The sequence below is a fragment of the Convolutriloba macropyga genome, chromosome 10 (assembly GCF_964194025.1).
Source record: "Convolutriloba macropyga chromosome 10, txConMacr16.3, whole genome shotgun sequence".
NCBI lineage: Eukaryota > Metazoa > Xenacoelomorpha > Acoela > Convolutidae > Convolutriloba > Convolutriloba macropyga.
The window spans coordinates 19,884,936-19,910,464 of NC_134477.1; the positions used below are offsets into that span (position 1 = coordinate 19,884,936).

Sequence of the window (25,529 nt, forward strand, 5' to 3'; positions counted from 1 at the left end):
CTTATACTGTGTCTGTCTTTTTATACCTTCATAATTCATTCTTTTAAAATTTTCAATTTTCTCTATTTTTAGAGGCTATATCTTTTCTTAGTACATTTTGGCGGCTATAACTAATCTTAATACATTGCGGCGGCTATTCCTAATCTTAATACGTGGCCGCGGCTATTCCTAATCTTAATACGTGGCGGTGGCTCTTCCTAATCCTAATACGAGGCGGCGGCTATTCCTAATCTTAATACGTGGCGGCGGCTTTTCCTAACCTTAATACTTGGCGGCTGCCATTCCTAAATTTAATACGTGGCGGCGGCTATTCCTAATCTTAAAACGTGGCAGCTATATGGAAATTCTATTCCTAATCTTTATACATGGAACCTATGCATAATCTCATTGCATGCAGATTCTATTCCTAATCTATATACATGCACCCTACACCCTATCTTAATAAATGGGAGAGGACCCTCAAGGCCGCTATACCCTATCTTAATACATGGGGTCCTCACCCCCCCCCCACCGGAGGGTCGCTGACCTATATACTACTTATGTATGAGCCCCAGTTAAATTTATATTAATGCTTTTGTGCTGTTTTTAAATGTAACATGTTGGTACTAGCCTCAAACTCATAGCTTTCAGTTATCTAGACAGCGGTTCATTTTTTACCGTAATCACTCCTTTCATCGCTGAAAAAGACAAGTGTTAGGAAATTGACTGCATTAACCACTCATCTTGTATTTTTTTAGTGGAATCATAGAAGCAAAAGGATTACAAAAAAACAAGCAGACAACAGTGCAAAATCGTTAAAATTAAAAAAAAGTTGTTGCTTTTTTCCTTCACAAACACGTGGTAGTTTTCTTTCAAATGGACTGCTGATTTTTTTGTATCTTAATTGAACTTGTTAATGACACATAAGTTTGACTTTGTTATTAATATAAATAATAATATTAACAATAATAATAATATTAATAATAATATTAATAATAGAATAATAATAATAATAATAATAATAATAATTATTATTATTATTATAAAAATAATAATAATAATAATAATACTAATAATAATAATAATAATAATATTAATAATAGTAATAATAATAATAATAATAATAATAATAATAATAATAATAAAAATTGTGAACAGACAGCTGGAGTCTGAAATCAGCGTAAGAAAGACTTATACAAGTTATCTATAAACACTGCTAAAACTATATGTTATATAATTCAATGCAACTGTAAATAAGTTCATTCCAGTTGGAACCTTTTGTTAGCAATGGCCGGTTGATTACACCGATCTTTACCAGCAAGTCTAACACGCTACACATTAATGCAGAGGAGCTAAAGCACGCTGAGATTCAGTTAGATATCGTGGCCTTAATTAAGACGTTAAACATTGTTCTTTTTCTGCCAGCATTGAATTCTCATTTTAAGTGAATCTTAACTTACGTATCGTTGCAAATGTAAATTCCACGGACTACGCCGTACCCGGCAACCATAGTTCTGCTTCACCACATGGCGCAGTCTTGCAGACCTCTTATTGGAGTATAGCTCTTACGGGACATAGGAGCAAACCGGAAAGAAATATCCCGCGCAAACAAAAACATAAGCCGGAACTTATATAAGTCAATTTATACAAGTCAACTTTTATAAGTCAACTTTTATAAGTCTTATATAAGTCAACATATATTTTAAGTCAATTATATAAGATTAAATAGAAAAGCACGATATCAACAACACCCTATATCCCAGGCGGAAAAAGTGAATCCTATTGGAAAAATAAAAATCTAACGATCCCTAACCATTTACCAAACAACAGCTCGAAAACAGTAAAAGATGTAAGCTACTTAAAGTGAACCCAACATTCAGAATCCGAAACTATCCACAAGGAACGAAATATCACATTCAATAACTGCAAAACGGGAGAGTTCTGGGTCGCAACTGAATTCAATAACTAAATACTCCACTGGCTGGCAGACACGGGCTCACCAAGATCATTTATGAACATCTCCATAGTACACCAACTGACCAAGAATACAAAGAAAGCAAAGATTATCCCATACAACAATGTAGAGAAACATCGCTCTTTCAACAGCACACGAATTAACATCATTAGCATCCTCCAAATAGACCTAAAATCGGGATCATGCAACGCGTCAAACTGCCAAGTTCTACTGGTGGAGAACAAAACACAAAAAATAAAGGGCCGGGACATCTTACTGAAAATTGGGATAACACTCACAGCCAGTAGAAACTAGAGTGAAAGAATACTACACGTCATCGAGTCTATGACGAAAACAAACATTTTAAATTAGATTATTCAAAAATACCCCCAACTGTGCACACGCTTCGGAAAATCAAAGCATCACATTGCGAAACCAACAATGAAAAAAAATTACCCTGTCCAACAAAAAGGCAAGAGGGTTCCTTCACACTTTCTAGAAAAAGTCGGAAACGAGCTCAAAAAAACGATCGACGACAAAAAGATAATAAAATTAGACAAATATTTCATAAGCCCGGTCGATATCAAAGTAAAACACGACAAAAGAGTAAAAATGGCTCTATATTTTGAAAAAATAAACTACGCAATCCATGAGAACAAATACAAAATGAAAAGCATAGATCACCTAACAGACGAAGTTTCAACCTACATATCTGAACGGAAAAAGGACAACGGCCATTTATATTTCTCAAAAATTGATCTCAAATACGCTCAGTATTCTGGGCGGAAAAGCGACAGGAATGTACCGCTTCATCAACGGATTCTATGGACTAACGGACACGCCCGCAACTTTCCGAAAAAAAACTATAGATAAAACTCTTGATAGCGTAAATTCAAAATGTGTTTTCCTCGACGACATAATAATAATCACAAAAAGATCCCTCAGTCATCATTAAACAGAAATAGACAAAGTTCTAAACTTATTAGACAAAAAGAACCTGTCTATCAAACTCCAAAAATGTGAGTTTGCCAAAAGAGAACTAACGTGGTTAGGTTTCAAAATACACCCAAAAGGAATTATTCAAACACACAAAAAATCCGATTTAATCTTCAATTTAGATATTCCAAAAACGCTTAAGCAACTGCTTTTGTTCATGAGTTGTATCCATCACTTAATAAAATTCACACCGAACTTAGCAACCCTGTCCGAACCACTCCGTCCACTACTTTCAAAAAGTAACCTTAGACCACAAACCAAACTGGATCGGAATCAGCTCCACGTGGATTTGTTCACAAAAACAAGAGAACCGATCAAAGCAATAACAGAAACAGACTATTTGACGTGAACTGCCCAACAAGAGTCCGCTGTGACGCCAGTAAAAAAGGACTCGGTGTTTGCTTAGAATAATTCGTCGATTCCAATTGGCACCCAGTAGTATACGCCAGCCGTTTCTTAAATTACTTAGAAGAATGTTACATTACAAATGATCTAGAACGTCTAGCAGTGGTGTGGATCCTAGAGCATTTCAAATCTTACCTCTACGGATCTCAATTGACGCTCCAAACGGGCCTCCAAGTTCTCCTTAGTGCGTTAAAAGAAACCAGAGGAAACAAAACCTATCAAAGCCGTCTAACACGCTGGATAGACCAATTACTCCCATTCCATTTTAAAATTGAATATCTAGGCAAAAACGTGGGATTTGCAGACTACCTTAGCCGCAATCCTCATGGAACATCAATTCTTCCCTCAGATAGAGACAAAAATATCGTGATCAATACAATAAATGATATTAAACACTCATTACTACAATATAACTTAGCTCCACATGGAGCAATTAGCATTGAAGTGAACAAAAGTAATGACACAAAGTATGACCCATTCCAACAAAATTTTTCTGCTCCATATCAACGCAAACGGACATATCAAGCGATAAGGGCAAGGGCCTCTCCGTGTTAGACCCGGATAAACATCAAAACGTATTCGAAGCCGCCCACGACAACAACCCAACCCCTGAGAACAGAGAACACCCCAACAGAGTTTTTAATGAAGAATTTTTGGAGCAAGCCTCCAAAGAAGACCTTACACAAAATATCGACTGTATAAAAGCGCAAGAATGGGACAAACTCAAAGCAGTCAATCCGATTTACTATAGAATCAGAAGGGAACGGTCAGTAACACCGACAAATTGTTCACTATACGACAATAAAGTGGTCATCCAAAATAAACTCAAAACGATGATATTCGACACAATCCACAACAAGCGCCCCGGCCAAGCCGGGATGCTTGCCTTAGCGAATCTGGTGTTGTACCCGCGCATACACTCCGATATAGTGGCACAAGCCCAAGGTTGCAGACACTGCATTGAGACAGGTCAAATCCTCAAACCCCCCGTTCCAAGAAAAAATCGTGGCACCTTACCACTCCTGTCGGAGCTAAATGAAAAAATCTAGATGGATTTCGCAGGACCCATTCCATTTAATAACAACGTCCAAACTCATTACATACTAGTCACAGTAAATCGCTTATCTAGATACCCACACGCAGATTTTTTTTAACCACTGTGACTCAAAAACCGCAATAGATTACCTAGAAAGCTACTGCAAGGCGCACCGTATACCAAGATCAATAAGGTGAGACCAAGCCCAAGCATTTAAGGCTAGGGAAGTCAAAATATTTTGCAAAAACAAAAACATAAAACTGATATAGGCTCCAGCCGGAGACCACTGCGGCCGAGGTATGGTAGGAGGACTAATCCAAACAATTAAACGCCGCTTAGCATTTTTCGACGAAAAAAATTTGGTCAAACACAACTCTAAGCAAGAGACTAGTCAACAATATAGAAAACATAAGATTAATCCCTAACTCTAAAGCAAACACAACACCATTGGAAGCCCACTTCGGCAGAAAACCAAACATTCCAATCTCAAACATCATTGCAAAACAATCACACAAAAACCTATCATACAAGAAACTGATTAACAATTGTTTAGACAAGAAGCTACTCAAAAAGGACGTCCTGTCGAACGAAGAATTCTGGAGCACAGATGGGCTCTCAGAGGACAACCTACACATCCGATACAAAGACCCTGAAGTAGAAGCACCATACACGATTGACAGCGACGAATCGGACAATCTACCCCTAAGGAACTGCCCCTCACATAAGACCACACCCCTACAAACACATTTCACACTAAGGGACAGGACCACAAAATACACACTAAAAAACGCAACGTAGCATGCAAATCCATAGCACGGAAAGCGAATGAGCTCGCTCCCGAATTGCACCACAGTGGAATATAATTCCAGATGGAACAATCACAAATGACACACCACACAAAATAACAATTGGCACACCGTTAAGAAAAAATACGGTCATTCGCAAAAACGATCTAGGAGGAGGTACAGAAACTAAGCTTTTAAGTTTTTACTAATTCGCACGATAACATGCAAAACAGCCAACGAAAATAATCATAACCAAAAAACAAAGGAAAACTGTGTGTTGAAAAAGAAAGAAACAAGCAAAGAGGCGACGCACAAAACTCGTCAAGCAATACATCGACCTCCAAATGGAGCCACGAAAAAGTTAAGGAACTCGCAGTGGCCAAAAAGGTACCACAGCAACCCAAACGCCCCGCCTCGAAAAAAGCTCCAGCAAGCAAACAAGACAAATCCAGGATAGCAAGCAAGGGAAAACAACAACTCAAAAATCCCAACAGAGGAAACACCGGCTGACATAACCGCCGAAAAACAAATTATACGTTCTACCAAAAGCAAGACAAGCTGTATTGAGCTATGTCAGAAAACCCCCTTTAAGAAGCATTCCGAAAACAAGTCGCTCATTAATCCAACTGGACACATCCGCTATAGAAGAAAACGCCAATACCTCCTTTCACGACATTACATCAGACTCACCATCGGCAACACCATTCCACATCAATGCATCAGCCGACCCAAACGTTTTTAGGGTCACGTCAGAAGATAGTCCACCACCCCAATCGGAAATACCAACAATCACCTCCACAAAATCGACCAAAAGGGTTGACAAAGCTATATCAAAAATCCAATCAAACAAAAAGTCACCCCCATCTCCAAAAGTAATCTTCCTCGACTCACCAGAGCAAATTCCATGGATTTACATACAAGCACACACAACAACAGACCCCTTACAAGACAATACAGTTCCCTCAGCTGACCCGAACATCATTACAATCACGCCAGCACGCCCTATAAGTAACAAGAACAACGAATGTCCGCCCGAGCAACCAATCCGAATGGACCAGGAAAACGTAAATCAACCTCCCTCAAACAACAATGACAACGAATGTTCATTCGAACAACTAGCCCAAATAAACCAGGAAAACGTCAATCAACCTCCCACAAACAACTACGACAACGAAGGTTCACCCGAACAACTACTCTAAATGGAACAGGAAAACGTCACTCAATCTTCGACAGACATGGAATACACACCAAAGGCACCCCAATCGAAGCAAAAGCTAGACGTACCAAACGCTGTCACTGATAACACAACCAGAATACCAGAGCCACTCCAAATGGAGCAGCAAGGCGGATCACCAATACACTCGGTCCCCCGCGCATCATTGTGCACCTACGTAACTCCTCCGATGTCCCCTGCCCCAAAAGAAATCTCAGATCCAACGACTGGATTTCCAAAAACTAAACGAAATTATGTGACCACAATTTTGTTCCTCCCCGGGGGAGAGTTTGAACAGCCATCTGGAGTCAGAACTCAACGTAACAAAGACTTATACATATTGTCTATAAACCCTGCTAAAACTATAAGTTATATAATTAAATGCAACTGTAAATAAGTTACTTCCAAATGGAACCTTGTGTTAGCAAAGGCAGGTTGATTACACAGAGTTTTACCAGCATGTCCAGCACGCTATACTTTATTGCAGACAAGCTAAAACACGCTGAGATTCAATTAGAATTTGTGGCCTTAACTTAGACGTTTAACATTGTTCTTTTTCTGCCAGCATTGAGTATTCATATTGAATGACTCTTAACTTAAGTATCGTTGCACGTGTAAATTCCCTGGAATAAGCCGTACCCGGCAAGTAAAGTTTTGCTTCACCACAATGACAATAATAATAAAAATATTAGTAATAATAATAATAATAATAATAATAATAATAATAATAATAATAATAATAATAATAAGAATAATAATAATAATAATAATAATAATAATAATAATAATAACAATAATAATAATAATAAAAATAATAATAATAATAATAATAATAATAATAATAATAATAATAATAATAATAATAATAATAATAATAATAATAATAATAATAATGATAATATTACTAATAATAATAATAATAATAATAACAATAATAATAATAATAATAATAATAATATTAATAATAATAATAATATTAATTCTAATAGTAACATTAATAATAATAATGCTAATAATAATAATAATAATAATAATAATAATAATAATAATAATAATAATAATAATAATAATAATAATAATAATAATAATAATAATAATAATAATAATAACAATAATAATAATGATAACAATAATAATAATAATATTAGTAATAATAATAAGACTAATAATAATATTAAAAATAATGATAACAATAATAATAATAATAATAAAAATAATAATAATAATAATAATAATAATAAAAAAAAAATAATAATAATAATAATAATAATAATACTAATAATAATAAAAATAATAATAATAATAATAATAATAATAATAAGAATAATAATAATAGTAATAATAATGATAATAATAATAATAATATTAATATTAATAATAATAATAATAATAATAATAATAATAATAATAATAATAATAATAATAATAATAATAATAATAATAATAATAATAATAATAATAATAATAATAATAATAATAATAATAATAAATAAAATATTATTAATAATAATAATATTAATTTTAAAAATAATAATAATAATATTGAGTTCAACCAAACATGGCTACAACCAGCTGGGTAGTCCCCAGATTAGGGGAGAAATCAAGTTTCAATAATTAAAATTTCTCGAAAACTTTTCTTCCTGAAGGATAATTTTTGTATTCGAATCTTCTCCCCTTCCAAAAAGCTCTGCACTTCTTATCGAAACTGACAAGGATTTTTGTGTGGTGATTCGTTGGAAAAACTGTTAAGTTGAGACAAAGAATTATTGAATCGGGCTACTATTAAAGTAATTATCTTCAGAACGTTTCCAAAATGCTTTTTCTGGCTTCAATAGAAAACTTTTCACTTGATCTGGTCTTTGGACAATCAAACGTCTTTGACCAGTGGTCTGAGGCATTCATAGAAGTTAAGTCAACTAAAACCTTGTACAGTAGAATTAGGTCGTTAAGAATTAGAAAATAATTGACTGGCAGTAGGCGATTTCGAACTAGGCTCTCAACGTATTCTTTGACAACAAGAATTGCTTCTAACAAAAATTGCTTTTACTGTCATTTGAACCGTAATGTGATTATTCTTTGGTTAAAAATTTTTGATGAAGTATAACTTTTTTGAGCGTTAAGGCATTAATAAAATGAATTTTTTAAAATGGTTTCATGTCAAACTGAAAAGTCAATTACTTTTTCGTTCCATCGTTTCAATGGCAGAATATTTGTGCCAGCATGCTTGCACAGCAGCCAAATAAGAAGCTAAGAGAACGTTTTTCATCTTCAGTTTGGAGATGGCAAAGTAGTGATGGCAAAACATGGCCGCTAAAACCAAGAACTGCATTTTTATTGTTATTTCTTTTCGCTGTTTAGGTGACCAGTGGCAAAAATTATCTCCCTCTTAAACAATTAAATGTTTTTTTTTGCGTTGAATAGTCTCAACCTTTCAAGTATTGATAACAAAGATTCTTCGTTAAAGATGGTAACTGTTTCTACATGACTTGAATTCAGACACCTTTTTTCACGAATATGACTTTCAAGTTTTCTCAAAACTTGAATTCCACAAAATGGTGCTGCATTTTAGTCTGGACCCTTTAAAAAGTAACTAAAAGCTATAAAAAATCTCTGTCAAAAATTGAGGCTTGTACAGACTAGGCACAATTAAAAGGGGTACAGAAACAATTAAATAATTTTAACTGAGGTTCATAAACACAAGGGCGTACAGAATAGATCTTTATGTTTTCATTAATCGGATAAACGTATCATAGGACTTTATAAGGAATTGCATTGAAGAAGGCAAAACTTTCTCCTCAAGGTACTAACTTGCTAATATTTTTTCATAGATATTCTTGCAAATGTTCAAAAACTTGCGCACTCAGTATATGTAAAGTTTATAATTATATCGTTTCGTTATTTTGTTTTACCCCAACCACTGCGTTATAGTCACTGAAAGCGACAAGTTTTCAGGAAGTTGACCGTGAAAACCAATATTCTAGCATTTTTAGTGATTTTTTTGTGCGGAATGTTAGAAATGAAAAGATCACAAAAAACGAAGCAACCAAAGATGCATTATCGTTAGATTTTACAAGACTTGTTGAATTTTTTCTTCACAAATGAGTGTTGATTCCCTTCAATTAGGTAGATTTAATAGTATCTGCTTTATTAGATGAGTTCATAGAACTTGCGAATTACACAACTTTGGCCTTGATTTTGAAAGCAACTAAATAGAACATTAAAAAGTTTTTTCAAAATAAGTACAAATTATGTACATTTGAGTTATTTATATAGTTTTTATATTTTTGTTTATGTAAGTTTTTATATATTTGAGCTTAAAAGTGTGCCTTTTTAGAACGAATTTTATGCTTCGTGCCAATAATCAAACACATTAAATAATCACTTTACATGCTTACGTGTATTGAAAGTAATTATACTCGCTAGAATAACTTGATTTGCATCACAAACAGGATCTCTCTTATTAGTTCTATTCTTACCTGCTGTTTTTTAAAACCTGTGACACGACAGATCCAGTTATTTCTTACAGTAAAAATGACTGCATTTTATGTGAAACACTGAAATGCAGCTTGAATTATATTGTTATCTGTGTATAGACTGTTGGGCTCTTGAAAATACTTAAAGAGTCTATTGGGAGGGTCAATAAGGTCTAGCTAAAGTCTTTTCGAATCGAGCATGGTCGTTTCATAACACATATCGGTCACTGTTGACATTTCATTGCCATTTCCTAGGTCGAGGAAATGAATGCTTTAGAATTGTTGACAGTCCCATTTTTTAGATAAAACCAAAGAAGCTAAAACACCCAACACTGAGACGCGGTAAGGTGCTTTGGCACAGAATGTTTCGACCCCGCTCATCCGCGTTTTTGACCTAATGGTCTACAAATGAGGAAGAGATAGAACACTTTCAAAAATTCATATAAGTTCAACAAACCACTGAATGAATAAAGTAATTCCACATTAAAGGGCCCAATAAACTGGCCGTTAAAGAGAACAGGAGACAAGACAAATGTTACAGTCAAATAAAAACAAATTAATTACTCAAAATTCGACATCTCTATTTCAAGAAAACACAATATCAGAATCAAAATGGCATCGGATAAATACTAAACTGAACAAATTAAACTGTATTTTTCCAAAAACGATGTGAATACTGTTTTTAGGAAAAATTCGTTACTATTCAAAAAATGCTAACAAATAGGACAGAGTTCAATTTCCAATTCTTAACACCATTATTTTCCAAATCATAAAAACATTTAGGCATCTCACGAAGTCATTAAAAATATTAATTCAACCTCTTGATGTATAATTGCGAAACCAAATGAAACCTGTTAATTTAAACATATTGAGGAAGCATTTTGGACCTGTCACAATCAAGGTTATGTCATATGACTACAAAGAGATCAAAAAACAGGCAGTATAATAGTGTTGCAGCCGCTAAAATGATAATATATTTATTGTTTGAAAACATTGAAAAAGTTCAATCGCGCACTCTGTACTGGTCTATGGGACCTAACGGTGCTTGTGATATTGTGGCAAAGAAAAAATTTGCTGCATTCCAAACTTGAATCAAATTTGAAAAAAGGTTCAGGGTATCAAAGCCAAGAAAAAATTAGTCGAAACTAGAAAAAATACAAAGATTGAATTTCAATTCGCTAGAAAAAAGATACCACCTGTTTTTACAGAGACTAAAGTCACCTATTTACAGAAAGAAAACAAAAGGTGACAAAGCTCAAAACTCCATTGATTTTTAATAATAAACTTTTTTGGGAAAGTCATACTTGCTTTTCTTTGGGCTTTCAACTGGGCTTGTTATTAGTGAAATATAGCCATCAGACTACAAAAAAACAGTAGACTTGGACAGAACTCAAAATTTAACGAAGAGTTGTACGAAACCGCAGCATTGAAGCTCTTAAAACAACGGGATTTTAAAAAACATTGAAATTTATGGTAAACTGAAACTGTTGTAAGTCTTCTCTTGGGTCTAATTTGATCATCATTGGTTTTCCTTGTGAATAGTTTATGTGAAAAAGACAAAACAAACTTGAAACGCGAATGGGCGCACTTGATTATTTTGTCAACTGCCAAATTAAAATACCACTCAACGTCTCAATTGATGTGTCTGATGATCAGTTTCAACCCCAGTGATGAGCGGATTCAAATCTTGCAAGATGATTCAAAATTTGCAAGATTCTTGCAAGATTGGTGGTTCCAGCCTTTTAGTTGATATGGGGTTGAGATGAGCGACCCAAGCCAGCTCTGATCATATTAAGGTAGGTCTTGCACATGGGGTGACAGGCTCACTCGTGTCGCGCTGGGCGTACCCAGACTAAACGGTTCACCCGGATTGACCTCATAATTCGAAAAGTTATAAAAAATTCCCTCCTTTTATGGCGGCTATGAAAGGTTGTAGTCATAAGACTTTCATTAAATGCAGGTTGTATAAGTTATTAATTTATTATTAGTAATATAAGTTTTCCTGTATAAATATAGATTTGTGTTAAAAATTTAGTTGTATAAATATAAATTTAGATTTAAAATTAAATATAAGAATAAATTTAAAAGAATTACTAACCTTCCAAAAAGCGATATGAAAAAGTTACTGAATTGAAATTTTCACTGAAGAGATACTTATGGGGAATTTGTAGTCATAGACCCTTATAATTGCTAAAACTATTTCAAAAGTGGTTTCACGTAAACAAATAAATGGCTCTATTCTGCTTGCCCTCCTCCGAAAGGATTCGAAAGTTGTTTCCCATGATATAACTTGATTAATGATTTCAGGATCCTAAGCCAATACGCGCATCTTTTTTCCTTTGCCACGTGAACTTACATAGAAAGCCTACATTAATTGAGCAATTTACTTGTAGCTTTTTGATTACTATGCTTCACCTGCCGGGTTTATCAACAGTGCGACGCTGGTTTGCCTTCTCTACAATTGGCGCGGCCATGCTCTTATATCTTTCTAATATTCAGTTTTTAATTCATCACTGGAACAGGTCAACTTTGTTACTGTCTTCTCAGCACTCCACTGACGAGCCAGACGTTATGAGTAACGCAATTCCCTCGATGCTGCAAAAATTCGAATCTGGCGATTTTTGCTGGTTTTGATTCAAATTGGTGAGGGTTTCGCATTATAGCCCCCCCCCCCGCAAGAAATAACAGCACCCTCCCTCCACCCCATCAATTACGGTAAGTTCATCAAGAGTGAGGACTATACGTTATCTTACCATGATGGTTATCTTACCATGATCCCGTCATAGAAGGGGGCTGCTATTATTTCTAAGTGCACTAACATTGGGGGGAGGATGGCTGCTGTTACTTCTAAGTGCACTAAAATGAGGGTTGTAATGGGAAAGACCCAATTGGTAATATGCCAGTAGAGGTACATGCAAAAATAGACAGGCACAATTTTATAATTTTGGGGTCTACTGGATGGCAACCAAACAGTCCTGGTTGTGTTTGAAATATTTCTATCGACATACTTAAAAATTGAAAAAAGCGCCTTTTGAGATCTTTTGGTTCGTTTTTACTTTAGTCAAACTTAAATTTGGTTTCGTTCCAATGTGTTCCGTGCTCAGTCAATAGAAAAACAACGACACGAGTTGTTGAAAGCGTCATCAACTCAGTTGGCTAATATAAAATGCTCTGATTTAAATGCATATAATTGGCGGTGTCTTTTTTCGAGATATGCTCAAATATTTCAATTTAGTTGGAAGTCAATTGGACCTAAAATTTCCAGCGTAAATCAGCATAACATAAATGAAAAGTTATTAAAGTTAGGGTCCGAAAAACCGCTTCCAAATTCATGAGGAACTGGAGTTTCGTAAGAACCTGTTATCATGTGCTGTATTTTGACTGCTGTCCTCACTGGTCCTCTTTTCACGGTCTGATCTCGTCACGGCTGCTCTAAAGAAGTAAAAAATATGCTTTATCAATTCCTAATCGCGAATGTCGCGAATCAGTTGCTGAGACTGAAAATGTTTTTTTGTTTTGGTAAAATAAGCATTTTTGTTTCTGCCCCTAATCATAATACTTGTATGTGGTTTGTCTGATCATCAGTTGTGGCAAGTCCAATCTGTTTTTAATGAAAAAACTTCCTCACTTCATATCGTTCGTTTAAAGTTGAAGCAATCAGTTATTTTGGAAATATTAAAATCAAAATTAAATTTGCACTTTTTCTGAACTTTGAACCTCTCTATATCTCATCAATTACACTTCCTTTTTGCTCTGCTGAAAACACTTTTTACGGTCGTGCAAAATCAATTATAAGTCAGATTTTCAATCCAGATTTTTAGATTTTTATGTTTTTGACGTGCTTTAACCAGAAAAAAGAGAAAATAATGGATTGGCTCCAAGTTTTTTGTAATTATAAATGTCATCGCCAATTTCAACGTTCTGGGGAATAGATAACAGTTTTAATTACTTTGATGCTTAGTTGTTTCGAAATGCTAGCAAATTTTTGTACAAGTAATCGATAACTTTGCTTTTCCCCCTCATTTGAAGTAACTTGGGGGTTCAATTTCTCTGCCATTCGTCTTCGCCAGACGTCTGTTCCGTTATGTTTTTCTTTTCGTCAAACGAACATTTGTTTCAATTAAAATGTTTGTCGCTTTTTCAACATTTTTTGTGACTTGTTTTCATTAGTTTTCATTTTATTTCCGGGATTCTAAGCATTTGATAAAAGTATTAGTTGCTCAACACAATACTTGCCCACCATTGGTCATTTTTGCGGTCAGTTTGTAAATCTTAACCATAATCTTAGCCATAAAAATTGATTTAGTTAAAGTGGAATGAATTGGAAACACACAAACTCGTTGTCTTAATTAGGCTTCAGTTGCAAAAATTCTCAAATGGCCGTTCAAGGTTGAAAATATGCATTTCTTTTTTTTCGTTCGTTTACGATCATCAAGATTAATTATGCAAAATGTTCTCTTTTCACCAAGACTTAAGAAACTTAAACAGCTGATTAGGCATTTTTCAAGCGAAACATTATGTTTCCGGACAGCACAGAGTTACAAACACTATGTTTTGAATCGGGGATAAAGTTTTCTTGCTTCTTTTCGAATTGTTCATATTTTAGGAAAAAAAGGTTACAGAATTGGTTATATTTTTGTTAAAGAATTGTTTTTATTGTTTATGTTATAGTTATAGAATTGTTTATATTTTTGTGTTTGGCTCTTTTTGTGTGTTATATACTACTTCGTCCGATGAATCTAAATGTATAATTTTTTGTTTTTAATAACTTGTATTTGCACAAATTCTTTGTTGAACGAATTCAAATCGCATCTGTTTTCTAAGAACTTGTTGACAATCATTTTCAAAAAACAAAAAAGTACTGTTATGACATAATTATGTTTTGTGCCCATATCAAAATTCTTTTGTTGCCCATCTCAAATTAAGAACCTCCATGAGAAGCTGAGCTTGATCAAAACAATTCCGATAAAAAAAACTAGAAAGGATGAACTATATCAGAGATTTTAAATTTTTTATTTGACGCATTTAATACCCCGCCTTGAACTATATTATATGAAAATATTTTGATATCTACTTGATAGTTTCATTTTTAAAAAAGTATTTTAAACAGTTTCTTCTCATCAAAACAATTGTCAAGTTATAAGCAATGTTTTTGTCTGGTTGTAAACTTTCGCCCGAATTGAAATAATTGGTACAAATAACACGAAATCCTTTTTTTTCTGCGCATTGTAAAGATAAAACAAAATTTCATGGCTAAAAAGGGAGCATCTGCGAACACATCACTCAATACAGGGCGAGAAGGAGTTCGCTTCTGCTGTTTCTTTTTTAAGGTTGGGAGCTCATTTTTGGCCATCAATTTCAAACATTAAAAATTATATTTCTATATTAGTTTGAAAATTTGATTTTCAAAAATTTTTTATTTTCAAACCCAATTTCACTAGCTTTTTTTCATTAATTTTCAGTTATATTTTGTTAAAAAATGATAGCATCTAGGACAATAGGGGGGGTCAATTGACCCAAGAATGAAAAAGGGGCGTGTGGGTATATGGTGCCTGACCACGGGTTTAAATTTTTTGGGAAATTTTAACGCTTGATTGATGTTGCGCATAAATTTTTGGGCATCATTACATGACCAAACTTTTGAGCCATCTAGAAATAATTGATTGTCTATCTTTAGAGATTCAGTCATTTCTTCCAGTAAACAATTTATATAATTCTAGTTTTCTCAACATTTGTAGTTTGTTCTTTAAATTCATCTTCTGAGATGACATGTAATGCGGAGCCTCAATCCTCCTTTTAGGTTTTAAAGGAATCGAGTTTTTGGAAGATTCTTCAGACAGTTCCTTAAAACTACGTAGAATCGCATTTGGACATTTAATTCTTGACTATTAGGTTTTAAAGTGTTCGCTTTATAAATCCCAGTTCGCTATCTTGATATTGAATTTTAGAAAAAAAACCTATTAATTTCCATAATCTCATTTAATTAACCTTGTATTTACTACTTTCTCGCGGGTTACAGAGCATAATAATAGTCGACAAAATTTTGTTGAATATATAGAAGCTATCGACAGCGTAGTAGAAATAATCTGTGCTGACCATATTCGGCGTTGCTAGTACAAATTGTGGAAAATTTCCTAACTTGTAAAATTGCTCGACATATTTCCATCGAATATTTGTACTGTAATTTCTAACTGTGCTTCATTGGTGCAGCATATTCGGACGCAGTCATCATTATTTGTCTGTGGTGAATGAGGGCGAGACCTGGAGCATTTGCAGATTTTGAAAATCAAATTGTTTATGGTAATTTTGTTTGTTATATTAATACGCATTTGTATCGTTTATACTCGTGGTTATATTTGAATAAGTTAGTCCATTTTTCATTTCAAATTGCAATTACTGCTCAGTAGTTTTCGTCCATTTGTTCTTTTGTTCATTCTTTTGTTTTCCATCCGCATCGTCAACGTCAAAACAACGTAGCATATTTTGCAAGAACCAGGAAACTTCTCGAATGTTGCCATTTTTTAAGCAGGGTTTAGAGCCCTAACCAAAAATATACCTTAATATGTGGCTATAGCTTAGTGGTGTGTGAGCGTGCGTCCGTGTGTGTGTGCGTGTGTGTGTGTGTGTGTGTGTGTGTGTGTGTGTGTGTGTGTGTGTGTTTGTGTGTGTGTGTGTGTTTGTGTGTGTATTTGTGTGTGTGTGAGAGAGAGAGAGAGTGTGAGTGAGTGAGTTAGTGAGTGAGTCAGTGAGTGAGTGAGTCAGTGAGTGAGTGAGTGAGTGAGTGAGTGAGTTGGGGGTGTAATCGGAAAGACCGCGACTTCTTCCAAAGGGAAAAATGATCAAAATTACAAAAGGCTTAAATTTTTGCATCATAAGGGAAACATATTCGATATCATCCTGAGGCTCCTATCACCGCTTTAAAAAAACTGAACAAAAGGAAGGTGTTAATCGCTCCCAATACAAAATTCTGCCGGAGGATCAATGGGGAAACATTCGCATTAATCTTGGTGCTAAACCGTTTATCAGGCTATGTACACAGGACTTCAATTAGATCAACTTATGGAGACTTTTCTTCTTTTGAGGAAAAATCCGATTTCAAATGGAAAATTATATTTCTGACAGGAAAGCCTGGCTCTTACCAAGATCGAGACAAGATCTTCGAAGAATCCAGATTATACGGAGATATTCTAGTTACGAATGTTGAAGACCAGTATTACAGTCCCACTTCGCTTAAGTTACTAATTGGTTTTGAGTTCTTTGCTAATTTGTTTAAAAAGTGTGGTGCAATCAGTTACCTGGTCAAAACAGATGACGACATTTACTTACGCCTACCAAAACTGGAGCAACAAATTATTGGTTATTGGATAATCTTGTTATTGAATAATCACATGCATCGTAAGAATTCAAAAAGTTTTTACTAAGCTGTTAATCCGGACCTATTATGTTGCTCCTGAGTAAAGATTGAAATGGAAAATTCTTTAACTAACGGTGAAAGAATTCCACTGTTTCCGCTCACTTCATCGATTCATAGGAGTGGCCGCCTGGACTCAAACAAAAATAATAATTGTTGCTTAATATATTCATATTTTTGTATTAGGTCTATTAAATGGGGCCATTTATTTCTAATTCAAATACACGTATTGTTTCAGCAACAGATATTTTTCGCTGCATATACTAAAAAGTCCAAGAAAGTAATCAGTGCATCAATTAAGAGATGTGGAAAAACTATTTTTAGAAACTATTTTTTATTTAAACTGAAATTGACTCGGTAGAAAACATCAAGGTTTCTTTTTCATTTAGTTACTTAAGGAAAATTGACTGAAACTTTATTAAAACTGACAATTTTACAATATAAAGACAGTAAGTTTAAAAACGCTCGGTGGGACTCTATCTAACATTTTTCAAAAACCTTGCCATTTGATCTTTTTTTAAAAATTCAAAAGAAAATTGATGATCAGTTTGTCCTATCAATTCCGTTTCTTCAAAACGCTCTTCATTACATTTATTCAGTGTTATCACGGCCAATGACTTTTATTTTTGAAAAAAAAAACAGAGAAAACAACTGAATGTCTAATTTTTTTATCAGTAGCTTTCAAGGTCAATAGTTTAGAACTATCAGTTGAAAAAACAACGGAAAATGCTCTTATTTAAATTATCCCAAAGTAGGTATATTCTAAAATGCAAAAAATCTGACCAATAATTGATTGTTTTATAATTTTTTTTGTGAAGACTGTTGAAACTGACAATATGAGTGAAAAACTAAAATTATTTTTACGCCCGTTGTTTCGTTACAAAATTTTCAAATTTAGTGTTGACTGTACTTTTCCTCAACTTTGTTAACCTCAGAATTTCCTAACATTTCGGAACTATCCGGATTTCTGTCTCAAAAGTAAACAAAAATGAACTTCAATTTTGAAAACATACGTTCAGGTGATAAATAAACGACATATGACCATACATAGGTTTATGTAACAAAAACATCTTCTCTGAAGGGAAGGAATCTGTGGACACTACTGTATAACATAATAACGAGTTTTCATTACAAAATAATCACGATTTTTTTCACATGCCAGGATTTTTATCATAATCAATAGTGGATAACCGAATTTATCAACTGAGAGAGCTAAGAATAACTTTGATTGAAAAAAAAGAGTTCCTATAACAAACAGACTTTTCAAAGGTATATCAGATTTACTTAGTAGATTATTGTAAATGCATTTTATTAGAAATCATTATTCTTAGAAAGATTTGAAGAAAAAATGAAAAAAAAAGATGAAAGTTGTTGCTTTGAGTCTTAAAATTTTTAGCGAGCTGCAATACCTTTTCGATTTTTCACTTAGGGCGACTAATTCTTCAATATATTTTATTGTTTTACTAATGTCTCTTGAAGCAATATTGTGACCCCTGAGTTTATTTTTGTTTTAAAAAATAAGGTCTGAAACAAGGAGGCAAAGCTGATCTTGTTCTTATAGCCGTTGGAATTTTTGTAGAATGTTGAACTAAAATAAAAACTGATGTCGAAATGTTTGACGGGAAATTAAAAAAGCTCTGGAAAAGCTGGATGACTTAGGCTACAGCCTTTTTTCTTTTTAGGTTTTTTTATTGCTCAAATAAAAAATTATGGCCATCTTGGCTTTAAATCTTAACGACGGTTTTGCAAAAGTTTCAAGACTTTTTAAGTTCATCTGAAAAACTTGGGATTTATTCGCCCCTTAATTTCATTTAGTTGTCCTTTCAAGTCGTTTACAACGTTTCGAAAAAGGATCCAATTATTTTTCGAAGAACTAAACTTGCATAAATTCTAGTCTTTTTTTCCTAAACAAGTGCAATAGCATTTTTTGCTCCGCTAAAAATGTACTTTTTTTTGCATGAATAAAATTGACGAAATAAATTTTTTTGCATGAATTTTAATCTTTGCTTTTTTCTTGAAGAGGTAAGATGGCATATTTTTTGCGCCGCAAACTAAATACACTTTCAAAATATCTTCCTTCTTAGAAAGATAATAATCACCAGGCCATTGGGCTGTGAGATATTCCAACGAACGAGGATTTTCTTAAATGATATTTGGTTTTTATATACTGCCCTAGAACATGATTACAAAAAGTGTCCTCTTAGTTTTGCATACAATTTTTTGTTTAAAAAATGTGAGAGCGTTTTGAAGAAATACGCAATTATGTGGCCCATGAGGGTTTTGCTCCATTTAGTTTCACGGCCTATGAAAAGAAAACTTACAGAAAAGCAGAGTAATTTGTGAGGGTAAGGGAGTTTGTTTTAGATGCAAATCAATAGAAAGTGAAAAATTAATGTTGTCATTTGTCGCAGATTCAGGGAAATGAAAGACATAAGGAAAGAGGGAACACACAGTACTGGTATTAGCCACATTAAATGAGAGAATCAGCTCAATGAGTTTTTTGATAGTTTGGTTTTTTGGAATGTAATATTTTTGGGCGCAATTCATTGCTTCTAATATGGTTTTGGTTCATTAGACAGTATTGTCATTCCTACTATGTTGATTATTCACTGATCCAGAATTCCAACAATTGGCCAACGAAAAGATGAACATCACAAAGCACTCGAGTCATGGAGTACGAATATACACAGGATTAATATGCTTCGAAAAAGCTTTTGTTAGGAGGAAGGGTCGATGGAACACATCTATGACCGAATACCCCCAAAAATTCTTCCCATTTCACTGCACAGGTGCTCTGTCTATATTTTCTGGAAGCCTTTTGAGTGAAATAAACAACATATGTCCCTACCATTGCACCGGACTTCAAAACAACGGCAATTTTTCACCAAACTCAACATGCTCATACAAATATGAAGACGTTTTCTTTGGTTCGTGTTTAGAATTGGTGCCAAATATTTTTCGTTCAAAGTTTCACGGCTCAAACGTACTCAATACTATTTCAATTTCGGGAAACTTGCAATTTGAGGACACTATATATGCTGTTCACACCGATATAAACAAAGCGTCAGGAAAGAAAACGATCGCGTCCGAGAAAAGAGAGAAAGCAGAGAAGACAGCATCAAAAAAATTTTATTTGGACAATAGTATGTTCCTTATTCATAACATATACTCTAATTGGCTCGAAAACAAAACTCTAGTTCATCGGAAAACTTGAAGTAGAACTCATGCGCATTATTATGTGAAGCTTTGAAAAATCTATAAATCAATATATATATATATATATATATATATATATATATATATCACTTGTGGGGGTAGGAACTATATACTAAAATGTTTTTTTGTTGTTTTTTTTGTTCAGACTATTTTTTTCGATCGATATGTTCGTCGTAGAGAAATGTCAGTGGTATCATTAAAACGCTCATTCCGCGTAGAATTAAAAATTAAAAAGAATTTTTTGAGTTTGTTTTTTTCGAGGAATTATCAAGGTTTAAAGTTTTGTGTGAACACGTGATATTTCTCATGATTTTGTTCACTTTTAGAGTAATTTTCGTTCAAAGTAAGATTTTTTTCTATAAAAATAATAGTTCAAAATTACATTTCAGGCCACAAAATGAATCAATTTTATGTTCCTAATAGACGAAAGGCGATAAAAGGACTAGTTCTGGTCTTATAAGAAAGTTTATTATCAAAAAAATCGAATTCTACTTCAGAGCTCCTTTTTTTAGAAAACGTTTCATATTTTTTTTGGTTCTTAGGTCATTTGGAGAATAGTCACTTTTCATATCAAGCTTCCGTTCGACTCTGAGTTTTGCTTAACATTAAATGAAATTTTGTTTTTCTTGTTTAGTTTTTACAAAATTGGTGTCCTATGGTATAGACTTCTTGACTAAAACCAAAATTGAACTGGTTTGCAGTTTTATCTTCTAACTCTTGTTCATCTGACTTCAATGTCACAAGATTTGAAAAAACTTTGGATATTTTCGCATCATTGGATGTTTTTAAAATTTTATCACTTCACCTGAATATTGTTAGCTCCCGTTGGCTTACAAAAAACGAGCAATGGGTTTTATATAAAGTTTTCAGACAAAAACGTATGCTTTAAATGGCTTCGACACTTTCTTCTCGCACTTTTCTACTGAACTTTTGGTTTTTGCCTATATTTATTGTTGTTTTCATAGTCATAAGAATTATTGTGATGTCTTATTGATTACCTATGCTTAACGAACATTTTGTTCTCCCATCTAAACATAACTGAGCTTATTTATTGATGCCTGTTGAAAGCTATTGATTTTATTGACTGTCAAGATTTAAAGCAAATTTTTTCAAAATTTTTTTTTTTGAATATTAACCAATCATGAACTTTTTTTCGTAAAATGAAGTTTAGTCTCGGTAATGACAAGATCATTTTGTTTTTTTACTTTTACCAAAATTTATCTATTTAGCGGTTTTATTTTCTAACCATTGGTTTTATGACTTCGATGCACGAGTATTCTAATTTTTCCGTAATTTTGTTTCCTTTTGAAATCTTATCGCATTACCCTAGTATTGATATTTCCCATTGGTATAAAAAAGAAGTTCAATGGATTATATGTAATGTTTCAGAGAATATCATATGAGTTAAATGTTCCCGACCCTTTCTTCTCGCACTTTCTTCTGAATTTTTAGATTTTGACTGTATCTTTTGTTGTTTTCATAGTCATTGACTTGTTGTAAAGTCTTATTAATGACCTATTACTGACAAACAATTTTGTCATTAATAAATTATTGAACATAAATTATTATATTCATTGGCTTCCGTTAAAATCTATTGAATTTAATGTCGTTGATACTACAGGTTTTTCTCAAAAAATTCTCTTGATTATAATGTACTTGTTCATATTTGTTGTTTTTTTAAAGCTATATAGTTATAAGACAAAAATTCCACTGCTGTTGAAAAACGTATTGCAAATAGAAAATTTTTTACTGGAATCTTCAAATTTTAATGACTTTTCGCTCGACACATTTCTCGCACAATTTTTTTTGAATTTGCTGTTTTGCGTGTTGTTTATTCTTTAAGTAACCTTAAAATACTGACCCTTCTCATTAGCTTGTAATTAGGTATTCAATGAATGATGTCACCCAAATCAGTCATTTTATACCGAATAGTCAAACAGTTTATGATACACTTTTTCCTTGATTTTTCGTTTTTTTTATTTTTTGTTGTTTTTGTCTCGTCTCATCATTGAGATGCCTTCCATTTCTTTATGTTTCAAAAATTAACAGTTCTAAAAGAAAAAAGTTGTAACTGATGTTTTGTTTGCTCAACAATATTTTTTTCATTAACGTTTTGTGAGTGGTATATTTTTGTTTCTTTTTCTCTTCTTTTAGAACATTCGGGTAATTATAGATCCCAATGATTTTCAAATGTGGCTCAAATGAACTCATTTTTTTCAGTACAGTTTTAGCTGAATTAATATAATTAAAAACTCGAACATAATTACATATTTTTCGGATATTAGCTAATGATTTCAATGGCTTCAATAAATTGTGTTTTCGCAAATTGTTTGTATTTTTTTTATTTTTTCTGTATCTTTAGTCCGTTTCCATGGCTTAGTCTAACCAAAGACAGGTTCCCTTGGTTTAAAATTGACATGTTATTAAATTTATCGAGAATTATTTTGTTGTAAGCTTATGACTTTCAAGAGTTTTGAATTTATTTGATTTAAAAAATGTTGTTTGATTTTTGAGTTTCGCCTCAGAATTTCTTCTCTTTGTCGACTTGTTACCGAGCCTGATTTAAAAAAATTCCATCGGCTGTTTAGGAAAAATTAAGTTTGTGTTGTTAAAGTCTTATCTGACTGCATTTTGAGGTTGTTACGTGGTGCTTTTAAATTTAGTTATTGAGATTTTGCCTCGAAATAATTGTTTTTGCCTATTTTTTTGTTTGTCATTTTTTGTCTAAGTCATTTTAAAAGCAGATCTAGTAAGTGTTGTTACGAGGCATGACATTATGAAATTCAATCAGTAGTTAGGTTTTGTAACGAGTTTTTTAAACTCAAACATCTGTTTTTGTTATCTCTTCATTTGGTTGACAATTAAGTCAAAAATGTAGATAAGCTCGGGTCGGAACATCATGTGAGAACGCACATTAACGAGCCGCCTTGTTAAAATATATAATTAATGAAAACTGGAGATATTAAGCTATTTTTGAAATCGATGTTTCACAATCTTGTTGAAGCAAAGTGTTTAGTAGTCGCATGATGCATCTCAAGCGCGGAAAATAGAACCAACTATTTTTTTTAAAGTAAGTTTTAAAAATAACTAAAGAAATAGACAAACGGCGAAAGTAATTCGTAACTATTCCTCCAATTCAAATTGAAATAGTTTTCTTTGTATTTATTCGTTAAAAAAATTGAAGAATATGAAAAAAATCCTTTTATAGCTAGTCTTTTAAAGCCTTTTTAAGTCACAGTCTTGATTTCAACACTGCGTAATCGATGGGGCAGACTTTTTCTACTGTAACAGCTGTACTTAAACAGCAACTTGTTCTCAGCTGTCCGTTTCAATCACTCACCCTCTTTTTGATATCTTTAATCGTTTTTTAGAACATTGTCACTGTTTTTGATTACTATGGCCACTTGGCCACGTCCCAAACTTTAACTTTGTTTCATCATTGCAGCTCCTACTGTAGAACTAATAGTAAGGTTAAACTGCAACTGGAGCTCAGTTAGATTGTTTCAGTGACTAAATGATCAATCAGTGACCTTCTAAGCTCAGGCCTCATCTCTTTGCTACTACAAAGTTAACTATTATTTCATTTTTGAATTAATATCTCCTGACGAACCATTGACCTACTACAGTTTTGCAAAAAACCTTTCAGCGGTATGTTTGAACTCCAAGGCAGTACTTGGACACCCCGGGTGTGAGGCAGCAGTATATCGACAATGACCCCCTTTTCCTCAAAAAATTGAGTGAAAAATGAATCCAGAACCTAAACCGATTCTCTATCTCTTAATCGAATAAATTGTAAACAAATTTGATTGTTTTTTTTTGTTTTCTCGTCTATATCGCGAATAATTGCCGAAGACCCAGGACATTAGAGAACCTGGTAATTTCCGAATTTCATTTTCTCAAAATTTGAAGAGAAAACAAACAAATCAGAAAAATCAGAAAAAATACTTATTAAATTTCAATTGACCAGCAATCTCACCTTTCTTTTGCATCGCTCTACTTGATGTAACTTGTTGTTCCGACCCTCTTGAGGGGGAGGAACTATATACTCAAATGGGTTTTTTTTTGTTCCTTGAATTTTCGCCGATCGATATATTCATCGTAGAGAGTTGAGACTGGTATCATTAGAAAGCTCGTCCAGCGTAGAATATGGAATTAAAAAGATTTTTTAAATTTTCGTTTTCTACAGGAAGTTATCGAGGTTTAAACTTCTGAGAAAAGTAGAGTGAATTCACGTTGTTTTTATTCACATTTTCCGGAATTTTTGCCAAAATTTTCGTCAGTTTTGCTAAAATTTGCTATAATTTTTAAGAATAGTGTCGTTTATTTTATTTTTGAAGACGAACAAGCATTATTGATTGTTTTAATTTAATTTTTTTGGTCAAAAAATCTGGATAAACATTTCAAAATTTAGCCTTTTTCATCAAAAACAGCACGAAATAAGCTACTTTAGTCCACTTTGATTAAATTTGCCGACAGTACACCCCCAAACAACACTCATACAATCTTTGTAGACTCAGAAGGGGGCTATTTCTACTTCAGAGTCCGCTGAGAGTGCTCTGTAGTTAAAACTTTGCCTTTTTTGATAACTTTACTTGTTGATTATCAAAAATGCAGAATATATTTTGAGTTTTCAACTAACAAATTATCTATATCTACAACATTTGTTTAGGAATGTTGTAGATATAGATCCTAAACATCTACAACAGCTGTTTAGGAAAAATTAAGTTTGTGTTGTTAAAGTCTTATCTGACTGCATTTTGAGGTTGTTACGTGGTGCTTTTAATTTTAGTTATTGAGATTTTGCCTCGAAATAATTGTTTTTGCCTATTTTTTTGTTTGTCATTTTTTCTCTAAGTCATTTTAAAAGCAGATCTAGTAAGTGTTGTTACGAGGCATGACATTATGAAATTCAATCAGTAGTTAGGTTTTGTAACGAGTTTTTTAAACTCAAACATCTGTTTTTGTTATCTCTTCATTTGGTTGACAATTAAGTCAAAAATGTAGATAAGCTCGGGTCGGAACATCATGTGAGAACGCACATTAACGAGCCGCCTTGTTAAA

General features: G+C 33.3%; 1 protein-coding gene across 1 annotated transcript in view; it reads left to right on the forward strand.

Annotated features, from left to right (window-relative positions):
- Positions 1 to 25,529, forward strand: part of LOC142347951 (von Willebrand factor A domain-containing protein 3A-like) — a 708,547-nt gene that overhangs the window by 530,878 nt on the left and 152,140 nt on the right. The window lies entirely within an intron of this gene.